This window comes from Anolis sagrei, chromosome 1, assembly GCF_037176765.1.
Source record: "Anolis sagrei isolate rAnoSag1 chromosome 1, rAnoSag1.mat, whole genome shotgun sequence".
Classification (NCBI taxonomy): Eukaryota; Metazoa; Chordata; class Lepidosauria; order Squamata; family Dactyloidae; genus Anolis; species Anolis sagrei.
The window spans coordinates 202,378,629-202,400,756 of NC_090021.1; the positions used below are offsets into that span (position 1 = coordinate 202,378,629).

Consider the following 22,128-nt stretch of genomic DNA (forward strand, 5'->3'; position numbering starts at 1 on the left):
CACCTAAAAAAAACAGGATTTTCCAGTGGGGTGTCCTCATGCCATTTCAGTATCTACCTAGATGGTACAGGGCCACCCTTAAAAAAAAAAACCAAAACAGCCCTAAAAACTTGTAAAAGCAGGCTGCCATTACAGCAGTCTTGGAATCCTCCTGGAAATGAAATGCCCAGTCGCCTGGCATTAATTTCTATCTGCCAGGAGGACTCCAAGACCACCATAACGGGAGCCTGGTTTTTACAAGTTTTAAAGGCTGTTTTGGGGAGATTGGGGGAAGGGGTGGGCGCCATCTCACTCCTCTGGGCTTTTGGAAACCCCAAAAAAGTGAGGTAACAATGGGGACCCACTCCCGGGTAATCCCAGAACTACCTGCTGGTGAGACCCCACAGGCCCAATAGCCCATTAGACTCAAAGCTTTTAGGAAGCCCTGCGTCTAATAGGGTATCTAATTTACCTGCTTTGTCCTGAATTAATTCACTTTTAAAGTGTTTAAAAAGTGCTTTTAGTAAGATGCCAAAATTTAGTAAGATGCCAAAATTTAGTCAGGTTTCAGACTAAACAAAATACAATGTTAGATCTGTGTCTCTATTCTTCATAACATCAAACTGTCCCAACAATACAAACAATAGCAATAGTTGTAAAACTGTTATGTCCCTTATCAAAGGAAACTCTAATGTTGGAGCTTTGGTTTAGTTGCTTCAGTTTGTGTATTCTAAGTACATTTAGAGATGTAAATATTCAAGGAAAATATGGAAACACCTGTTACTTGTTTCCCAGGGATTTTTTTTTCTTTCTTCAGTCTTTCCCCCAAAAACTCTTGGGGGAGGGGGGGAAGTATTGAATAATATTTTTAGAATGATTTAATAAAAAGTGTTTACATATATACTGCCTCAAAATCATTTCTGAATTTCGTGTAGAAGGAAGACTTTTATTTAAGACTATTTAGTATTAATATATTATAATTTCTAATTCTGGTTCCCTTTTTCAGTTTTTTTATGGGCAGGAGTTTATTATGTCTGTTTGATACTATGGAGAACTAGTATAGACAAAATAATTTCCTATTTTACTAACATTGCTATTTACCTCTTTTTATTGGAGTAAAAGGAAGTTTCTTAGTTTGGGTGCTCAGAACTCTATAGTGCCATTTCTAACAAAAATTTAAATAGTAAGCTCGATTTCTAAGTGTATTCTGAGTAAATTGTACTTTAAATAAGGCAAACATAATTTTATGAGAACACCCATATTAAAATTAGTGCAGTTTAAGTTCCTAGTGTAATTAAGTAACTTTCAATCTGCAAAGAATGCTAATATTGAATTTTCAATTATTTCTAAAATAACTGGAAAAATTTGGTTTTCCCCCCTATGGCTTCAAAACCTCTAGAAATGTTACAGGTTTACACACCTTATCTGAGGTTTTCAAGCAACCCTCAGAGCAATGAAAAGACACAGAGAAACTTCTTTCTATAATGTTGAAAACTAGTCATTTTCAGTACTTTGTAGAATAACTAAAATGAAATATTTAAAACCTTCACTCTATCCATATTATCACCATGACAAACACCAAACCATATCTGACTGTGTACTTTTGGAGCAGACCTAAGAAGATGCTGATGCCTTGAGTACTATTTTCTTTTATAAAAGCATACAGTGCAAGTTTGAACTACAATATTAATATTTACGAACTATTCTGTTTTTATTACATTACTTTAATTACAACTAGTTTTCTTGGTAGAAATAAAAAGAAATCTAGGTGTTCCAAGCTACCAAAAGTTTCATTTTATTTCAAATTACATTTCCCTCTTGTCACAAGGTTTTTTAAAAAAAGAAATAGGTTGATAAGAATTAACCCCGATACAAACATCACACACACTTTCTCCCTTGAGGAAATAAAAGGAATTCTGTAGTATGGTACAAATGCAAATTTCATAACCAAACAAGCAATCACTGGAATTGCCCATTAAATTACACATCCACTTTGATTCCCTACCTGAATAGCTCTGCTTTTTCAATACTGAAGGCCACACCAATATAAGGCAGTGATTTTAAAGGAGACAAAATAAAATAATTCATATAAGAATTAAAATTCTCAGTGGCAAAGAACACAACCCTTGGTTGTGGAAGGGCATAAGAATAGACTATTCAGTGGTGTCTGGAGGAACGTGAAAAAGCCCTTTTATGTGTTGCAACATGCCAAGTCACACAACAAGAAGAACCAGTAGAGTATCTTCTGGTACATGGGAAACCACATTTATTGTTTCCAGGAAAACGTTATTTGCCTTTGGCCTAATTCTCACTGAGGAACCAAACTGAATAGAAGCTCTGGAGGTAGAGTTCTCCTCCACTCAAAAAAGAGTGTGTGTGGGGTGGGGGGGAGACAGACACACACAGAGAGAGAATGCACTAGTCCCAGTGGAGTAGACACACTTAAGGTGCTTCCAGACAGTAATTTCCAATCACTTCTTATTGTTAAAAACTCCTCTTCTGGACTTAAAAAGGGCAGGGAGGTCCTAAAAGCATGGACAAAATTCCCCCAAACCATTGTAAGCATTTGGGAACATTTTTGTTGATTGCTTAACCTGGGGTGCAGTATGTGGTATCACCCCACAAGGTCTCCTGGAGAGCTAATATAACCTCCTAACCTCCCACAGCTGTTCATATCTTGCTCAAATTTACAAGCTAAAATGGAGAAACACAGAAAGTGGCCATACTCTTTAGCATGGCCTCTCTTCTTTTGCCATTTCCAATGTATGAAGTCAGAAACACGGCCCAAGTTCAGAAAGTTCTTGATGAACTCCATGAGGACCCTGAAACCCTACTTCTTTATTTACATGAAAGAAAATCAATGTACAACCTGATCAAATGCTATAATGTCGTTGTAGTGCACCAACACAGAATCACATCCCTTTCAATGTACAGTAGCTTTCAAGCAGCAAGCCTGCCAGTCAGATGTTCCATCTGGACTATCACTGAACTTCACTTGCTAGGACTACTTTTTTTCTACAGTTATTCATGAGAATGAAATTATGAGAACCTCCTCAAAATGAAGCCCCTTGAAGAGAGAAACAAGGAATGTTACTATCTCCTGGTCAGATAAAGCAGATAGGAAAAATGTGGCCTTTTGGTAGCTATTGAACTACAACCCACAATTCCTAATTACTCTCCATGGTGACAAGTTGATGGAAGATACAGTCTGCCAATATATTTTAATGTTGGCCAATGGCGAACATTAGGTATCTGGCATCTTCCCCTTCCATTAAGATTAATTTTTTGCATAGTTCACAAAGTCCAGTTTGTCATTATTCGCATCACGTAGACACAAAGCATGCCCCAAAGCTGTCACAAACCAATTCTTGTGTAGCCTATATCCTCCAATGACATCTAACTCTAGCCTTCCACAATGGGCACTTATGTACAGCCTCATTATACAGCTCGAACCGGCACAAAAATGCTGATTCTGAGCCCCATTGTGGCTATGCATATATTTGTGGCTACAAATATATTTCTCCATGCCTTTAAAATGGCCTCAGCTAAGGATGGTGTGTCTTCTCTGAATGAATGCATGGAGGGGGTTTTTTAATCGTGTCAGAAGCGACTTAAGAAACTGCAAGTCGCTTCAGATGTGAGAGAACTGGCTGCAGGAATGTTGTCCAGGGGACACATGGATGTTTGACTATTCTGTGGGATGTCTCTCATGTTCCCACATGGGAAGCTGGAGCTGACAGATGGGAGCTTATCCCATGTCATGGATTCAAACGGCCCACCTTCAGGACAGCAGTTCAGCCAGCATAAGGATTTAACCCATTATGCCACCAATGGGCTGGAATGAAGAAAAACAAATTGAAATTAAATCCAGATAAAACAGAGATGTTTGCCATCAAGCATCCTAACCTTGGGATAGAAGTGTGTCAACCAGTTCTGTATGGTGTTATACTATCATTGAAAGACTGTGTTCACAACTTGGGAGTGCTCCCAGATCAATCTCTCCAAATGTCAGCCCAGGTAGATACAATAGTCAGGAGCAATTACTACCAGCTTCGCTGATGTGCCAGCTGCACCCCTTCCTAGGACCTAACACACTGGTAACCTCACTGTATATTGGGCTACTGTATATCGGGTTACTTCTGTACCAAGATAGGAAACTCCAATTGGTTCAAAATATGGGAACCAAATTGGTTACAGGAACTTCCAGGAGTGAGCATATTACATCCATACTAAAGTAACTCCATTGGTTGCCATTTACTTTCCAGGCAAAGTACAAAGTGTTACCTCTGACACTTAAAAATCGATATAGTTTGGGTCCAGGTAACATGTAGGGTTAGCTTCCTGCAATGGTAAGAATGATTCCCTGCGGTTTTGGGGGTAATCAGGCACAGGGAGACTCAGGAGGCAATACCTCCCAGGCTGTCTGAGTCCAGGGAGTGCTGGATGGCAACTGGGAATGTGTATGGCAGTCCCAGATGGCAGTCTCCACTGCCAGATTGTTGCAGGTGTTTTTAACTCGAGTGTAAACCAGAGTAAAAGGCTTACCTCAGGTTAAACCAACTTAGCCTGGGTGCATCATTTGGATGCTACACTGATTTATATGGCAGTGTAAATGGAGCCATAGCGATGCCCTCCAGAAAAACAATTCCCATCATCTCTGCCTATTCACCATTAGCTGAAGCTGGAGGGATGTAGTCCAACACAAGTGAAGATCACCATGTTCAATAAATGTTCAGCTGTTCTCTAGTAGCCTTTCAGATTATTGGTCACTTGTTCTTTTAACTGGAGACATGTGAGAGACCAAACCTTGGAACCATATGGCACATAGTAATCCCTGCCACAAAGCTACAGTCACTCCTCAGTATAATTTTAATCACACTTTTGTGCATCCTATTCTAATAGCTGATCTTACTCTTTTAGTACCAATCCACAAAAATCCAATCATTTCAAGCATCTAAAGTTAATTTGGTAGACTACAAATCCCTGAAGCTCTGATTTCAAGATGCTTCTCTCAGCACAGTTCTGTGTAGTGAACAAGAAAAAAGGAAAGTGACTTTCTTGGTGACAGGTGCAGCTTTGCATACAAACAGAAGATTAACAGAGGAATGAGGAAGACAAGCTTATCAAACACTATAATCAGTGACACCCTGATAAGTCATTGTTTGTAGGTGCTAGAAGGAAAGGAATTCAGCCTTTGACCTGTTCAGTGAGATTTATACCACTTCTCTGATGCTAAAAGTTTTGTTTGTTGTTGTTTATTCGTTCAGTCATTTTCCGACTCTTTGTGACCTCATGGACCAGCCCACGCCAGACGCCCTTTTAGCAAGGCTTTGTTAAAAAATTCTAAAAATCGCATAAGAAAGTATGGAACTTTTTAATTCTTTCTCAATAGCATTGCAGCCTTTTTCAAGTCATTTACAGTGTGAGAGAAAGGGGAATGATATTTCTAAGACAGTGTCTCCCTTCTCACGCTTTTGTATATTCTAAGAAAATGTACATTTTCAAATTCTACTCAGATTTTTAAATCAAAGCATTTATTAGATTAACCTAATTGAGGAATGGACAAGAAGAGCAATCCTAATTATTTGATGTTACCTGCTGGGAGAGGTTACAATTTTTAAAATGTGTTCATCAGCCAGATTACACATTTTGACAGAATCTGTGGAAATCTCCAAGGGTACAACAAGACATTTTAACAAATGAAAATCATTTTTCAGCTAGTTAGACCTAAAGCCATACCATACCACCACCCACCCACCCCACCACCCAAAAAAAGCTTTACCGTGACCCTCACATCTGTCAGACTCATACTGATACAGTTCTTTTCCCCAGAGTTTTAAATGAGCTAAACCTAGGTTCCAAAGTCTGACAAAACCATATCACCCACCGTGCTACTGACAGGTGTTCTGTTGCGACAGTAATGTTCTCCCAACCTAGGGCTCCCAGATGTTTTGGACTGCAACCGTCAGCCAGTAATGGTCAAAGAGCAGAGATGACAACAGTTGCGTAGCCCAGCATCTGAAGACTCTCAGGTGCAAGAGCCTGGCATTACTGGCACAATGTTGTATACATATATACTTCTATCAATTTCTCAAAACAATCTACAGAGCCAGATTGCTGGGAGTAGTTCAGCATATCCACATCATTATGAAAATGTAATGTATATTTTTTTAAAAAACCCTTTCAACATAACGTTTGAGGCATGGGAATAATTAGCAGGAACACCCACTGCTGACAAATATCCCAGCATTGAAAAGTATAGGTGAATTGTCCACAGGGAGCCAATCTGTATTCTTCATTGCCATCAATTAAAGGCAAGAGCAACTACTGAGCTACCAATTTGTTGCTATCACAAAATACTAGACGCTACAACCCAACGTGCTCTGTCCTTCCTTGCAAATAAGACACTATAGCAGTAATAAAGTACGTTATGCTGTTGAAAAGATCTACAAAAACAGAGTAAATGGCACCCTGGTGAAATTTCAATGGCAGGGGAAGGTTCTGTGTACTAAGTTATGTAACATATAAATGCAGGATGTGTCCACCTTACAAGAATGTCCAAACTTAAGAAGCTAAAGACTAAGTGGAATACAAGGAAACGAACAGGGTTAGATTACTACAAAGAAAATGGGATGATAACAACAAGAGCAGAAGTGTATTTTCTGCACGGCAATGCCACTTAGTAATTTCTTGAAGTTGAATTGTTTGCAGGGAGCCAAGCTGCATTCTTCACTGCTATCAACCAAGGGCACAAGCCAAGCAATTGGCTTTTCCTTTCCTTTTTAATTAAAAAGAGATTGCATTTGGACACCAGGGAGGGAAGCAGCTTGACATCTGACTCTAAAAGAAAAGGACCAAAATGAGATTTTTAGATTTTTCTTCCCACATTTTCTCCAAATGGATACAACCAGGAATAAGCAGGTAATATTTAAAGAGGTATAATATGTGGAGAATCTAACTGAAAGACAGCTATTCTAAATTTAATAGGGGTTAAGTGTTTTATTTTTAACACCAATATGCTATTTACCGGTAATACTGCCCTCTGCATTCTATTGTCCTCCAAATCTTCATATAGCATTGTTTGTTTGTTTTAACTTTGTTGTTTTGTGTTCATTTCCCTTTTGTAACTGCTTATGGTGCAATTTAATGTGTCACTTCAGAAGTATGCTCCATCAAGTTCAATAGGTTCCTCCCAGGTAAGTACAGGGTTGAAGCCTTATTGTATTGTGTTTTCAAAATGGGTTCATATGCCATTTCATGCTCCTTATGATGACTGTACTTCTCCAAATCTTAGGCAAGTGGCCCAGACAAATCTGTGACCAAGGAAAATGAATGCAATCCACTAGCGTGGTAGCATATGCCAGGTGCTCTCCTCTTTATAGTCCTCAAACATGAAATGAATTAACAGGCCACCCTTTTAAGATTTAAAGTGACAGACTGATTGTATGAGCCACTGCAATACAATGAAGTTATTGGGAGAAAAAATGGGATAAGTTCTGGAACAAAAGTAAATGTACTCCTTCTGTTGAGAGAGATAACCTGATATCTGGTATCAAAGGAATTACCACCATAACTGCTATCATACTTGTGCCCCCACTCCAGACACAAACGAGAATAAGATCTAGTTTAAAGTAGGATGATTCTACCTGGAACATAACCCACAGCCACATCATTCACATATTTCAAGCAATAACAACTTTTTGGTGGCTCATTTCCAAGCTTAAGATCAACACTCTCCCACTATAACAGCACAGAAAGTATCAGTGTTATTATACATTAGTCCAAGAATGGGAATAGAGTCATGTGGTTCTTGGACCATCCAGGCTGGTTCAACACTGCATTATAAGGGTCTACACCAGTGGTTCCAAATCTTTGGGCCTACAGGTATTTTGGACTTCAACTCCTAGAAATCCCAGCCAGCTTACCAGCTATTAGGAACTATTAGACACCTCCAGGTGTCCAAAACACCTGGAGGCCCAAACGTTGGGGACCACTGATCTACACTAACCATACAGTAGAACCAACCTCAAAGGCCCTAACCTTGATTTGGTGGAGGCATAATCACCTTTTAAAAACACAGCCTTTAACAACATCTAAAGGGCACATTTTTTTTCCTGGGAAATGCTAGGTCAAGGGATCCTGCCCCAAAACTTCAAGGAATGTGCCTGGAAGTGATATCTGGCTGAAAAATCAGTTCCAGCCTCCATTGAAAATGCCATTGGACCTTGACAAAATTGATTTTCTGGTACTTGGGGCTTGTAAACTCCAGGTTAGTTACTAATGGAAGCATATTTTAGAGCCAGTCTTAACATGAAGAGAAATGTTGAGATGGTAGATTCCTAGGTTATATAACTAAAGTCCCTTTAACACAGCAAAGTGCTTCCAGTCCACCTCCCCTACCCACACACATTTAAGGGGAAAGTTTCAATACCTATGCTTCTAATAAGATAGAGAATGGCATCAAATATAGAAAGGAGTGCATATATATTGTAAAACATACTTGAGATGCATTGTTGGACATGAACCTAGAGCAAACTGAGAATTCAAGGACATACATATTAAAATGTACTTGATATGTATGAAGTTGAACATACCTTTAGAACCAAAATAAGGAGTTCAACATGACTGTCTAAATGGATTCAATTGCAATACTGATTTACAAGCAGCAAAGATAGCAAACTTTCCATTTCAATATGCTTTTTAACAGGCTGACCAATGACACCTGAGATTCAAAAGAACATCCAAAAAGAAATATTGTTAAATACAAGCATTTCCAGTAATCATTCAAATAAAATATTAATCTCATGTGAAAGTGGATGCCTCTCCTGGCAAGAGAACCAGCAGCCTGACGCACTTGCAAAATACAAAACAGGAACAAAACAAGCAACAGAATGTACTTTTGTAGGTAGATCTTGATATGATTACACATGTGGTCTGGATACAAAAAGAGAGTGAAATGGGCATTTAAATGCTAATTTCACTAGCATTTGGGCCACTGTGGAAGGGCCACAAGTCAACAAACCTGGAATAGTTATTTTTAAAGGAGGCTGAGTGAGGTGTAAAAGGGGATTTGAGGTAATTTTTTTAGTTGCTTCCTCTACTTTGACACCACTATTTAAAACACAGTTTTCATCAGTGATCACTCGTGGGTAGTATGATTGTCTTCCAGAGGTAGAATCTTAGCAATAGATCTGTAAATGACTGTGAAGACCTATTCTGGATCCACATGGCCTTTCACATTGTGGACGTAGATTTCCAGATGGAAGGCGGTCACAAAAAGCTGTTAGTTGTAAATGCAGCACATAATCTCAAATCTGTGAAGTCAAAGACAAAGTATTCAGGGACCCAGATCTCAGTTCCTAAAGTGTCTATTACCATAAGGTCATGGTATTAGTGCAACAGCATCAGTGTCTGGATAGGTAACTCTCCAGTTCGACAGCATCCTAAAATAGAAGGTGTGAAAACAGCACATGCCTGAGTCTACAGTGGGTATAATTTATACATGCCAAGAATATTAACTGACATTTCTTGAGAGCATTATTTTTATAATAAATAGCTTCAAGGACCATTATTTTAGATATCATAAACCACATAACATTGAGAAACTGAATATCACATTAAGGCTACAGTACTATTCTCGCTTACACATGCACACATATTAAGCAAACCTGCCTACTGGATTCGGAGGGACTTCCAAAAAATACATAGCGAAAATCAACCCACAAGCACAGCCTTTTAGACACCATTGTATGTAGGGTTTACAGCTTTTAATATAGCAATTAATTCACGGCCCTGTAGTAACACGGAAAGTGTTGGCCTTCAAGTTAGGGACATGAAGAGGCAAGGATCACAACAATGAGTAAGAAACATGTGCAAATTGAAGCTGGAGAAGATGTTCTCACTTTGTCATTTGGGCACTGCTTGCCAAGGAACTTAGAGTAGCTTCCGGAAACAACTACAAAACTAAGCCCTGCCTCACTCTCTAGCTCCAGACTGGGAACTACAAATCAGCATAGCAAGAGGTCAGAGCCAAGGAAAGAGACAGGATCCTGGCAAACACATTTCTGGTGTTGCTATCAAAGAAAACATGTATGCACAGAACAAAAAATAACAACAATGCACCATACCACTCCAATTTTTGAAAAAAAGTTAAACGCTCAGGCAGCAAACAACGTAAAGGAAGTGCTAAAATCAATTTCTCATGTAACAATCAGCTTGACTATCACTGTTAAGGAAAAGACCTGAGGTCAACATGAATGGAAGTGGGGCTTTTATGGCTACTGTCCCAAATTACAAGGCTACATATCTAAGGGTGCTTCCAGGCATACATTAGACCCATTTTGCAGCAGGTTAAAGAAATCCACTTTGAAGCAGGTTTAAGTCCCCACACCCCCAAAAAACCTGGCTTTGCACATTGGGTGTCTACATGCCCTCCTTGTAACTTCTGGGAGGGCATGAGGACACTGAACCCCTCCCCCTCCAAAAAGGCCTAAAATAATAGTAAGCTAACTTGGCCACCATGAGGCATCTTGTGCAGGCCTCCTAGAGCGTACCAATAACATGCCAGGAGGTAGGGGGCACCAGGAGCCGCCGCCACCCCTTCCCCCCACCTCCTGGCGCATCATTGGTACATTCCAGGAGGCCTGCAGTAAAGGCCTCATGGCAGCCGGGTAAGTTTTCTCTTATTTTTAGGGCTTTTGGGGGGGGGGGGTTGGGGAGGAGGTAACTGCCCTCTTTGCTTTGTTGGGTTAATGGAGCCCGAAGGAGCGAATTGGACTGTGGGATCCATACCCCATTAGAACCGGGCCTTTCAGGAAAGCCCAGATCTAATGGGATATGTAAATAATTCATGACAAGGCTTTCCTGCTTTGTCACGAATTAATCCTCTTTTACCTGAGGCATCATTTGAACGTCTCAAGTAAAAGTTTGACAGGGCCCGGGATATGGGCCCTAAGGAACCCAGTTATAGTTCTGTACTGAACTTCAAATAAAGGAAAAGTCACTTGTTGTGTGGTATTTATGGCAGTTTTATTCCTCTCAAGAACACAATCATTTTTCAATGTTCTTGTTGTTTCTGCTATGGCTGTTACTGCTGTTTTGGATCTAAGGGGAAAAGGCACAGTATAGGACAGGCTTGTCCAGCCCAGGACAGCTATTAATGCAGTCCAGCAAAAAACTGTAAACTTACTGAAAACATTATGAGATTTTTTGTAATTTTTGTAACTTTTACTAGTGTGCATTTTATAGACAACAACAGAATGGAATGGGATAATCAGAGTATGTTACATTCTCAGAGTATGTTACATTCTCAGAGTATTATCCATAATTCACATCATAATTGCAAACAGTTTGGTCAGAAGATCTGCATGACTATTTTAAAATACCTTCTGAATGGGGCAGCACAGAATTAGGATTGTTATGCAAGGACTTTTTTTGCTCATTTGTGGTGGCAATGTCATGAAAATTATGCACAGAGCTTTTACTTTTACTTTTTGCTCATCAGCTATCACGAATCTTAAGAGTATTTTATATGTGATCCAAGACAACTTTCCTTCTTCCAATGTGACCCAGGGAAGCTAAGAGATTGGACACCCCTGGTACAGAAAAGCAGAAAGAAATAAAAATATCCAAAATAAGTGCCTTTTGTAAAGCCTCCTCCAGAAATATAATGTCCATACTCTGAAACATGACCTGACTTGGTGAACATAGCCAACATACCAAGTTAACAAAATGAAAGTATTTATGGTGACTGCTTGTTGTGAGCATGTCTACAGTTGCTTTCCTTGCTTCTCGGCTTTTAACATACAGACATACATGAGACGTTATGTTACAAGGGTTCCTTTCTAAGCTAAACTCAAAATGATGTCATTACCCATATAGCTTTTTAAGAACAACCTGTTAAAACTGAGGCTCAAGTTAAGCTGTGATATTATCCTATAGTATATGTATTCCCTCCTTAGTAATTAGCTTCAATATAAATGTCAATATCTTCAGTATCTGTTACAATAGCAAGCTTTACTAAATAGATATTGGCTGTGATTTGGGAAGCACCACTGCTATACTAATATCTATCATCATAAAACAATATTGTGTTCTGAGTATCAAAGTTATGAACACAAAAGAAGGGGAAACTCAGTCTTTGAGGCAGTTGCTGCAGGAAACCTGTGACTGTGTTTTCCAAAATCAGAAAAAGAGGGTGACTAATTAAAAAATCATAAACGCAGTCCTCATCTGCTTGTTGCACAAACATGCACAAAAACACCAGTGTGGCAGTCTGTTGTCAGGACTGATCATTAATAGTGGATGATTCACAGATGTTCAAAGCAGGAACAAAAAATAGACTACTAAAGAATTCTTAACACTGAGGGAAAAAAACACACCATGATAGATAAACAACGACGAATAGTGGAATTTTTCAACCTCTCAGAAATGTTAGCAAAAGAGGACTCCACATTAATTGGACTGATCTCTGTTAGCTACATTGGGGGAGCGGGGGGGGGGGGGGGATCTCATCACACTAAAGGGAAGATATCAAGTGCAAAAGGACTCAAGGAGGCAGCTGTTAGGTAACCAATATGTCTCCAGTAACATAAAACTTTATCCTCGGGAGATAACACAAGGTCCATTTCTGTTAAAGCATATGGGTTCTAAGCACTGGTTTAAAAATAACAATAAAGTCAACCTTGATGCCTGACAGGAAAGACTGTTATGTCCCATATTGCAGGCACTCTACGAATCTGCAAAGTGTAAACTTTACAAAGTCATGATTTACAAAATAAATTGTGGAATATAATAACCAATTGTATGAGGGCCATCGCAAAACGTTTTTCATTGCTGGCTTCAAATGAGCAGAAACCTGGTTGCTTTTAACCTTGCCTGCACGTAAATCTTAAAACCCTACAGACACCAGTTACAATCTAGTCTTGAAAGCTCTGGTTAGTATTTGGATGGAAGATCACCAATGAGTACCAGGTGCTCTGGGCTATATTTCAGAAGAAGGAACTGGTAAAACCACTACTGAGGATTCCTTTCTAAGAAACCCTTATGGAATTCACAGGGCTGTCATAATTTAACAGGTGACTTGAGGGCACATACACCCACATCCAGGTTGAACAGTCCTTCCTGTTCCTCCAGCCTAAACTGACAAAAGGTCTGCTGAAAGATGGCAATTGTCTTTGAATTATCTCTCCAGATAAAATCAGCTACCATGGAGTAAGATTTTGAAGCAACCAAGTAACTGGATTCCATCTTCAAAGAACAACAACACAACCTCAGGGTTGAAGGTTCAACTCTTGCTTCTCAAGATCTCAGATCTAAGGAAAGAGATGATCTACCATTCCTCCCTTATCTACCATTCCTCCCTTATGCACGTGAGCATATCCATGCTGAACCATTTAAACACACCACGATTCCCACAGGAATGAGCTTTGGCTTGCCTGCCTTTAGATACAGACAGGTAGGCCTTCCGTTGTCCCACTACTGCCTGCCTACAGGAAACACTACAGGAAACACTGTCCATCACCATGGCAATACTTCCCTTTCATGTCAGCTTCACTAATGTTAATCATCATCACCATGGTAACAAAAGATGCAGTAGTACTATCACTTTCACTCTAGAGTTCCAGGTGTACAGAAGCTAGACAAGAGCTATGAACATAAGACAGGCCTGCACAAACTGTGGCCCTCCAGGTGTTTGGACTTTAGCTCCCAGAATTCCTGACCACTGAACAAGCTGGCTAGGGCTTCTAGGAGTTGAAGTCCCAAACACCTGGAGGGCCACAGGTTGTGCAGGCTGACTTAAGGCAAAAGCACACATAATATAACAACAACAACAACAACAACAACAACAACAACAATTGTGCGGTTTTCTGGCATTGTATATTTCTGCCGCTTCTGTGATTGTTCATTTGTATTTTGATTCTGTAGCCCACTTGTAGATAGATGTCCAGAATCAGCAGCATCCAACACGGTCCTTTTTCTCCTGGGCGTCGACCGAGCCAGTATAGACTTCGTTTTGATTTGTTTCTCCATAGTATTAATGGGTTAGGTGCTCTTAGTTCCACTCCTCAGCTGAGACCTCTCTGGCTTGGTTGGACCTGCTGGTAGTTACACTACCGCCAGCCCAGCTCTCAGCGTCCTTGGAGCAGTTAAGCCCCCCACCACGACAAGATGGCACCCATTGGTAAGTAAGGTCACCTTACTTGAATCTGTGCGCATCATTCGAAAATACCTCACACAGTCCTAGATGCTTGGGAAGTGTCTGACTTGTGGTTTTGTGATACGAAATCCAGCATATAGATCTCGTTTGCTGTGCCATACTGTGCTTTTGTGTCAATAATAATAATAATAATAATTTAAGAAAAAAACATATACAAATATATGTATGCAGATCCATATTTAAACCAAAAAATAAGACTAAAAAAACCCAACATTTACAATTCCATAGTATTCAATCAAGAAAACGGAGGAGTCATATATGTTTAAAATTTTAAAAATTAACTATAAAATTAACTACCGCCAGCAGCCAGGGTGAGCCATTCATATAACATATTAAGCCTCCTTGTCTTTATATGCCCCAACACATAAGAAAGGTTTTAGCTGTTTTTTAAAGGAGGTTAAAGAGGGAGCTCTTTTAATCTCTTTAGGGAGGGAGTTCCAGAGGCAGGGGATGATCACAGAGAAGGTCTCCTCTCTCTTTCCCACCAAGCGTGCTTGCGATGGGGGTGGGACCGAGAGCAGGGCCTCTGCTGCTGATTGGAGTGCCCGAGCTGATTTGTATGTGGAGATACGGTTTGCTAAATAGCATGGGCCCGAACCTGTTAGGGCTTTAAAGGCAATAATAATAATAATAATAATAATAATAATAATAATAATACAGTCACAACAAGCACGCAATTCAAAATAACTCCCTTGTAATAACTGAACCTACTTCTGAATCTCACAAGACAACTACCCTATATACCGGCAGTCCCCAGGTTACAAACATCCAACTTACAAACAACTCATGCTTAAGAGTGGGGATGAGAAAACAGGAAATAAGATAAATCTACTCCTCAGAAGAGAAATTCACTCCTGGAAGAATCATCATGGAGAAAAGGTATTTCCACTAAAGCTTTCTCACCCATCCTTGTTTCCACAACAAGCCAAATTTTTCAAAATCTTATTATCACAGGGTCAGAAAATGAGGTGACATTTTCTGAACAGGGCCACAGATAGCAAAACAAACACCACAGGGGTGTTACCCCTTCCCTATGCTATCCAAAACTTTAATGTGTGTGTGTGTGTGTGTGTGTGTGTGTGTGTACACACATACACGCACACACTTTTAAAATATACCTGTTCCAATTTACACACAAATTCAACTTAAGAACAAACCTACAGAACTTAGCTTGTATGTAACATGGGAACTGCCTGTACTCACATATAAGTCTAGAAATTTTAGTAAAAAAAAAAATCAACCACTTATCTGCTTATCCATGAATCAATATGAGTATTGTAACTTAATTCTTATTGAAAAAGGAACAATTCCCTTCTCTGGATAGCAAAAGAAAAGGGATTAGCCCATCCTGGGAGAACATAAAAGAAGCACTAATGCTTTATATTCTCGCTACTGTGGTGCTACTTCTGGTATTTTTGCGTACCTGGGTGGGGCAATGGTGGTGATGGCCAGTGCAGCTGGCATTGACACTTCCCCACCCAGTGGAATGGCTCTTGACTTATCCACAGGTCATATCAAAACCGATAATTTCACCTCAAATCTGTCCTCAACTTATACATGAGTTCAGCTTCTATATAAGTATATCCGATACTTCACCCAATGCACCAATTGAATCCCATCTTCTTGCAGGCTGTGGGCACATGGAATGGGGAAACTCACTTCTGTGAATGCTCAGGCAAAGACAGAGATTGTCATAGGAGGATCATTTTTAGCAGCATCCCCATGGCAACTGTAATGTTTTTTCTGCCTTTAAAACAAAATAATTCTGCTACATTGTTAAAGGGACTATACGGATATGAGCATCTTCTTAATGGACTAATTTCTATTTTATAACCACTAAGCTGAAGTCATGATCGAGTTCAGAGGTACTTGTCCAAGCATTTTTTTAAACTAGACTATATACACTGGTTTACTGCCCTAGTTGTTGTTATTTGGATTTATGGTGACAGGATTAATGAGAGATCTCCAAGGTCCTCAGTAATCAACAACCCTGCTCAGTTCTTTTACATTCATAATTGTGGCTTCCTTGATTGTATCAGCTGACCTGTGGTGCAATATCCCTTATTACCTACTCCCTTCCACTTTACCACACATAATTGTCTTTGCAAGTGAACCAAAAAGACTCATAAAATGACCAAAGCATGATAGCCCCAACTTAATCATCCTTGCTTCTAGTGAGAGTTCGGATTTATTTTGCCTTATTACATATTCAAAGTCTAAATAGAGTGACACTTGAGTCTTCAACATAACCACCATATTAACTTAAGAGGCACAAAGTGAATGTGCCTTTTACCTACAGTTCTGTCCTCCTACATTTCACTGCTGCACCCATATCCAAACATCTACTGCCTGGGTCAACTACTTTGCTCTAACAAATGGTATCATCCACTCTGTTCTCCTGCATATTACTCTCTATACTTAGTGAGTGTAAATTAGTAATGATTTCTTTAAAAAATAATAGATACACTAATTTATTATATACAAGTTGACATATTAGATATCAGCAACACTTTGAATTATGCCCAGAAGTGGACTGGCCAACAATGGAGCTGTTGCAACAGCTGTATGCTCCTGTTGCCAGGTCCAGATAGCAATCTGGCTGCAGCTCTTTGGACTAGCTGAAGCACTGTCTCACTGTGGTCAAATCTGATGTCTCTAATAAAAGCTGAAGATAGAACAAATGCTTGAACTATGCAAATACACTCCACTGAAACCTGAGCTTTCAGAGTTGAATTCAGAAACACAACCAAGTTGTAGACTTTGATCTTTCGGGATGAGGGGCATAACATCATCCAGCACAGCCTCAAATCCCTTATCCCTGAATATGCCTTCCCTGATTGGCCTTATGACTGACTAGGTGCACTTCTGCCTTTTCTAGATTAAGTTTCAATTTGTTCACCTTCATTCAGACCATTCTTAATGACATCTGTTTGGGACATTTAAAAAATATCTTACATTGCAGTGGAAAAGAGTAATAAAGGTGGGTGCCTTCTGCATGCTGATGGCATCAGGCCCCAGAATTCTGATTGACCTCTTCCAGCAGTTTTATGGGCATGTTAAATAGAATGGGGAATAAAACCAAGCCATGAAGAACTCCAATGGCTAATAGTTAGTAGGTCAAACACAAGTTTCCTGGTACCACTTTCTGGATTCACTCTTCCAGGAAGAAAGGAAACAACCATAAACAGTGCATCTAAGCCCCATCCCACCAAAGCGGTCAAGAATTATATCATGCTCAATGGTATCAAAAGTCACTGAGAGGTTGAACAGTACCTCCAGGAAATACTCTCCCTGTCCAGTTCCCAGTATAGGTCATCCATGGCAACTAAAACTATCTCCGTTCCATAGCCGGGCCTAAAACCAGACTGAATTGGACTGATATAATCCACTTTATTCATAAACCTCAGAATTGGAAGAGCATCACATACTACAACTTGCTCAAAATTAGAATTCTTGACACCAGTTGGAAGTTACCTAACATATAGGATCCAGGAGGAATATTTAGCAATGATTTTAGAACTATCTCCTTTAGGAATGCTGCAACTTTGCCTGTTTTCCGTGATGCATTGACTATTCTCACTCGTCACTTAACCACACCTTTTTATGAGCCTGGAAGGTAAACAAACAAACAAGGGACATAAACGGGGGGGGGGCATCTACACTGTACAATTAATGCAGTTTGACACCACTTGAACGGCTCAATCCTATGGAATCATGTCGTTTTTTGACATCGTTAGCCTTCTCTGCCAAAGTGTGCTGGAGCCTCACCAAACTCCAACTCCCAGGATTCCATAGCACTGAGTGATGGCCGTTTAGGTGGTGTCAAACTGCAGTAATTCTACAGTGTAGGTAGACACACTCTGGGACTGGGCCTATAGGTGTGATGGATGCAGTTCAGTGGTTAAGGTATCATCTGTAATGGATGATCTCAATTATTTTCATGCTTATATTTTTAACCTATCTTGGGGCTGGGACGTTAAATTCAGTTTGTGTAGTTTGCTTTTAATTAAAATCTATTGTTATGTTTTATCATTATTCCATTTTGATTGACGTGTTCTATGTTAACCCATGTATGTTGTAATTTTATGTTACTTGGTGTTTCTATTGATTTTGGTTAATTTTTGTTTATATTTTATGTATTCTATTTTGTACTGAGTTGCTTTGTAAGCCATCCCAAGGACTTTTGAGGAGATGGGGGCAGGATATAAATAAAGTTGTTGTTGTTGTTGTTATTGTTAGGTTACAACACTCTGTCCATGGTCAGGGACTGTAATTTCTGAAATCCTATAAATTGATTTCCAAGCAAAGAAACAAGGGATTCAAGGCTTGGCCTATAGATGCAGTGGATGAGCTTCCAAGGTATTTCTTCGTTGTTTGTTTTTGTGTCAGGAGTGACTTGAGAAACTGCAAGTCACTTCTGGTGTGAGAGAATTGGCTGTCTGCAAAGACGTTGTCCGGGGGATGTCCAGATGTTTTGATGTTTTACCATCCTTGTGGGAGACTTCTCTTATGTCCCCACATGGGGAACTGGAGCTGACATAGGAAGCTCAACCCGCTCTCCCCAGATTCGAACCGCGGACCTGTTGGTCAGCAATCCTGCCGGCACAAAGGTTTAACCCATTGCACCATCGGGGGTTCCTTCCTTGGTAAGAATACAGCACACTTTTATCTATAGTCTGAAACATCCTTGCTCTGTTCCGTACTACATTCACAAGTGTCAATCCCTGGCTGGAGAGACTCTCTTATCCATCCTATTGTGGTATCTATCCGAACGTATCTCAGCCTATCAGCCCACCAGGACCCTAAGATCTTCTGGGAGAGTCCCTGCTCTCTATCCCGCCGGCTTCACAAGTGCGGCTGGCGGGAACGAGAGATAGGGCCTTCTCTGTGGTGGCCCCTCGGCTTTGGAACACCCTCCCTATAGAGGTACGATCAGCCTCCTCGCTGATGGTGTTTCGGAAGAGACTGAAGACATGGATGTTTAAACAAGCATTCGGTTAATCCGTTGCAACGAATTTTGATGACTAAAGGCTGGTAATCATGGACGACGAATTTTGGATTGTGATTTTAGTTACGAGATGCATGGGATTATTATTGGTGGCCCAATAATTTGTATTGTATATGTGTTACATGTTTTAAATTGAATACTGTTTTTAAGTGTTTTTAACTTTTTAGTTGTTGTAAACCGCAATGAGTCGCCGACTTAGGCTGAGATATTAGCGGTATACAAGCGCATAAATAAATAAATAAATAAATAAATGATCATCAAGTTTGCAGACAACACCAAATTGGGAGGGATAGCCAATACTCCAGAGGACAGGAGCAGAATTCAAAATGATCTTGACAGATTAGAGAAATGGGCCAAAACTAACAAAATGAGGTTCAACAGTGACAAATGCAAGAGATACTTCACTTAGGCAGAAAAAATGAAATGCAAAGATAAAGAATGGGAGACGCGTGGCTTGAGAGCAGTACGTGTCAAAAAAGATCTTGGGGTCCTCATGGACAACAAGTCAAACATGAGCCAACAATGTCATGTGGCAGCAAAAAAAAGCCAATGAGACTTTGGCCTGCATCAATTGTATAGTGTCTAGATCCAGGGAAGTCATACTACCTCTCTATTCTGCCTTGGTTAGACCACATCTGGAATACTGTGTCCAATTCTGGGCACCACAATTGATGGGAGATGTTGACAAGCTGGAAAGGAGGGCAACTAAAATGATCAAGGGTCTGGAGAACAAGCCCTATGAAGCGTGGCTTAAAGAGCTGGGCATGCTTAGCCTGAAGAAGAGATGCCTGAGAGGAGACATGATAGTCATGTATAAATATATGAGAGGAAGTCACAAGGAGGAGGGAGCAAGCTTGATTTCTGCTGCCCTGGAGACTAAGATGTGGAACAATGGCTTCAAACTACAAGAAAGGAGATTCCATCTGAACATGAGGAAGAACTTCCTGGCTGTGAGAACTGTTCAGCAGGGGAACTCTCTGCCCTGGAGTGTGGTGGAGGCTCCTTCATTGGAAGCTTTTAAGCAGAGGCTGGATGGCCATCTGTTGGGGGTGCTTTGAATGCAATTTTCCTGCTTTTTGGCAGGGGGTTGGACTGGATGCTCCATGAGGTCTCTTCCAACTCAATGATTCTATGATTCTACACTGACCTCCCCTTTCTATAAACCAGGCAGAGGCAGATTAGGACCCTCTAGGTGTTTTGGACTTCAACTCTCACCATTCCTAACAGCCTACTACAGCTCCCAGAAGCCCCCAGCCTGCATTTGCCCCTTCCTGCTCTAAACACATCCAGCTCCCTTGGTTATCAGACCTTGGATGTCAGGCGGCGAGCTGGACCACCCTCCGAGGCACAGCCTGAAGCGGGAGTCTCGGAGGCAGGCCCAATCAGGCGGCAGGAGGAAGAGGCAAGAGGCGGGGAAGGCGCCCGGGGTGCCCCGCTGCCTCTGCGACGCCAGCCAGGCCCAGGCTCGGGAGAAGCGCCACTAGGCCCCAAAGTGGCGCGAGGAAGGGAGCGCGCGGAGGGAAGGAGGGGGGGGGGAAAGGCGCCGTTGCCTGGATACGCGCCCTCTCCCTGCTCCCCCCTCCCTCCTCGGCTCGGCCGGCCTTACCTCCGTCTCCTTCAAGGCTCTCTTTCTCTCTCTCCTTGTCCTCAGCACTGGGCGGCCCGAAAATGGGAAGCTCACGGGCGCTGCGGGCTGCTTCTCCTTCCTCTCCTCCTCCGTCCTTGAGGCTTCCTCGCCTCGCCCAGGCACAAAGCGAAACCGGACTCTCCGCGCCCCGCCCCGCGCCAAACAGGGAAGGGGCGTCCACACCGCGGAGTTGACCCGCTTTGGCACCGCTTCAGACGCCCGTGCCTCCATGCTGGGAGATCCCAGAAGTTGTATACTAGGGAGCAGGCCTAGTAAAAATAGGGAGGGGTTGAAACTTTTCCCCTCCCTCCCAGATGACTTTTGAGGTCAGTGTCTCCTGATCTGACAGGAGATGTCAACAAGGCCCTGAAATTGCCATCGTTGTGAAAAGGTTCTTCTCAGGTAATCGGTCCTGAATCCTTCCTCCCTCTCTCAAGCCAGTTCTTTTCAGCCACAAAGGGTAATAGTTTCCACAATTGGTAGAAATTCCTTTCTGCCTTCTCCTGTTTTCTTCTTACTACCTTTATCATGATGGCTGGTCACTTCAAGACATTTTCCACTGTGAATCTATATAAATAAAAATGTAATGTTAGTTTGTGGGATTAACAGAACTCAAAAACCACTGGGGGAATTGACACCAAATTTGGAAACAATACACCTAACAACCCAATGTATGTTCTTCATTCAAAAAATTTGAGTTTGTCATTTGGGAGTTGTAATTGCTGGGATTTATAGTTCAGCTACAATCAAAGAGCATTTTGAACTCCACCAATGATGGAATTGAACCAATCTTGGTGCACAGGACTCCCATGACCAACAGAAAACACTAGAATGGTTTGGTGGGCATTGACCTTGAGTTTTGGAGTTGTAGTTCACCTACATCCAAAGAGCACTGTGGACTCAATGATGGATCTTGGCACGAATATTTCATATGCCCAAATTTGAACACAGATGGAGATTTGACATTTGGGGGTTGTAGTTACTGGGATTTATAGTTCACCTACAATCAAAGAGCATTCTGAACTCCACAAACAACAGAATTGGGGTAAACTTCCCACACAGAACCCCCATGACCAATAGAATATACTTAAGGCCATCCAGTCCACTCCCCTTTCCCAGGGCAAGAAAATGTAATCAAAGCCCTCTGACAAAGAGCCATCCAGCCATAAATATAAATAGATATATATGATTCACACAGAGAGAGATATAGTATCATAGATTTAAAAGGGACCACTAAGGAAGGACAATTATATGTTGCATATTCCAGAGTAGGCAAACCACACAATCTCCACATCA

General features: G+C 40.9%; 1 protein-coding gene across 2 annotated transcripts in view; it reads right to left on the reverse strand.

Moving 5' to 3' along the window:
- Window positions 1-21,081, reverse strand: part of GPD2 (glycerol-3-phosphate dehydrogenase 2) — an 89,349-nt gene extending 68,268 nt beyond the window's left edge. The window contains exon 1 of one of the 2 annotated variants that reach the window (XM_060777186.2): window positions 20,812-21,081. The gene's annotated coding sequence lies outside the window, so the exon portion shown is untranslated. Of the gene's footprint in view, window positions 1-20,513; window positions 20,712-20,811 lie in introns of those variants that run through there. The other variant, XM_060777194.2, reaches the window with a different exon arrangement.
- Between the last annotated feature and the right edge of the window lie 1,047 nt (window positions 21,082-22,128).